We start from the raw sequence: 2,500 nt of genomic DNA on the forward strand, positions 1-2,500 counted from the left end.
AAATTGAATGTAAGCTTCGATTTAATATGCGAAAACAGATAAAATTAACGTTTCGGGTTTACCATTTATCTACAAAACAGGATGAATGAAAGAAACACTACAGACGAATGAGATAATGTGGTAGTGGCGTTGTTAAGATTTTAGCATGCGGATCGGAAGGTCATAGGTTCGAGTCTTGCTCGGCGCATAATAGAGTCCTTGGAAAAGGCTCTTTACTCACATTCTGTCACCGTACTCAGGTGTATAATGATTACCTAGTCGTTAACATAGTTGTCTCTGTCGGGAAAAAAATAATTGTATTATCGCCTAACAAGCATCATGTCTTGTCCTAAATATAAATAAAGTGTTACTGTAGGCCAGGGACCCCTTGTAAAGCGCTTTGAGCACGTTTAGTGGATATTGTGCTATATAAAAGCTCAATTGAAAAAAACAACCTTATTTGCAAGTCTGATAACCCAATTTTTTATGGGCTCGTTGTTGTAATAGAAATACAATTGAAGTGTACGAAGGCAAAACCACAGATATCCATTTTTGATTTTTTTTTGGAGTGATATAAGGGCATTAACTATAAACTTTCCCTTTATAAATAGAATTTACAGCTATAACTCTGTAATGGTTGTAGTTTTTTTGTTCGGTGTTATTGCTGTAGAGGTCTGTCAAACCAAAGCAATGTATCTATTGTCCCATTACAACGATGATAAATCAAACCCATTATTTCTTTCAGTTATCAGACCTGCAAAGTATACACGTCGCACAAAACCATCAACCTTTAAGTTAAAAATAATTAAGGAGCAGGCATCGGTGTAAGATAAAGAACTGAATAAGTGTATATGAAAGGTGCCAGACAAAGCAAGAAAGGAAAATACAACCTAAAAAAAAAAAACCCAAGAAAACCCCCCAAAAACATCCTAAAATGTCAGTCGACCTCGACTGAGAATCGAACCTCAGACCTTCTGATTACCGGTCTGACGTGCTACCTTTACACCAACTATCGGGAGCCCCTGTGGTTTAATGGTAGCACGTCTGACCGGTAATCAGAAGGTCTGAGGTTCGATCTCCAACTCGAGGTCGACTGATTTTTTTTGGGGGGATGTTATATATATATATTTTTTTTAATTTAAAAATTGAGCTTTATATAACGCAATATCCACTAAATGTGCTCAAAGTGCTTTACAAGGGGTCCCTGGTCAACAGCAACACTTAACATGTAGGACGGGACATGCCGCATTTTAGGCGATATTACAATTTTCGGACTAAGACAACGTTGTTAACAGCAAAGTACTCACATTACACCTGAGTACGGTGAGAAATGTGAGTAAAGAGCCTTTTCCAAAGACTCAACTATGCGCCGAGCACGAGGTTCGAACCCAGGACCTTCGGATCCGAAAACGAGTGTCATACTACTAGACCACATAGCCGCATTTATTTATTTCTTGCTTTGTCTGGCACCTTTCATACACACTTGTTCAGTTCTTAACCATTAACCTCTTAAATGTGTCAAAATTAATATCCTATCCGTGATAAGTAGCAACACATGTAGATTTTCTGCCTGCCACGGTGGGCGGGCGAGCGATCGAGCGGGCGAGCGTGCGGGTGCCCCTCACCGTAGCCATCGTCATCTTATAGCCTGATACTGCCCAAAAAATGACGTCAAAATGCAAGTCTTTTGCCACAAAAGAAAACAAATCGTGAGTTGTATTCAATAGTTCAACCACTTGTTTCCATGAGCCCTACTAACGACAACTCACTAGGTGGTGCAAAAACCAAATTATGACGTCAAAATGCCAGTCTTTTTGTGTTTCAGTGTCAGGCTATAAGTTAACGATGTCTACCTACGCTCTCACTCAGCCCTCACCACCGTTTGAACGATGCGTTCATCTATCTACGTAAAATGTGTATGAGATCTTCGATGCTGCCACTCCACGACTGGGAGGAATCTCAGTAGGCTACCTAAGTTTTGGGAGGCAATTTATACAACAGGCAGTCAGTGAGTCTCTCTCTCTCTCATTTTCTCTCTTTCCTATAATATTTTGTATAGGTAGTCTAGTAGGTAGTCACGTGATACAAGTAAAGAACAAAAAAAAAAGCCACTAACAACAACATCAAAAATCCCACGTATTTGATAATAATAATAATAATAATAATAATAATAATAATAATAATAATAATAATAATAATAATAATAATAATAATAATAATAATAATAATAACAATACTTTATTCATCAATAGGAATTTTTAAAATGATAAAATGTGTTTAAATGAAATACTCACAACAATTTTCTCTGCCAGATCAATCTTACAAACACACAGACACACATACATACACACACACACACAAAAACAAAAAAAAAAACACACATATATATATATATGTAATGCAAATTGTCACTCACAGTTTTTGTGGCCGAGACGATTCGTTTCTGTGTCTTACACGTCTTCAGCGTAATCCATATATATATAAACAGTAACAAAAGCAGAGTGACGTGAATTTCATTCGT

Source organism: Berghia stephanieae, chromosome 14, assembly GCF_034508935.2.
Source record: "Berghia stephanieae isolate SIO BIC M18660-M18661 chromosome 14, UCSD_Bste_1.3, whole genome shotgun sequence".
Classification (NCBI taxonomy): domain Eukaryota; kingdom Metazoa; phylum Mollusca; class Gastropoda; order Nudibranchia; family Aeolidiidae; genus Berghia; species Berghia stephanieae.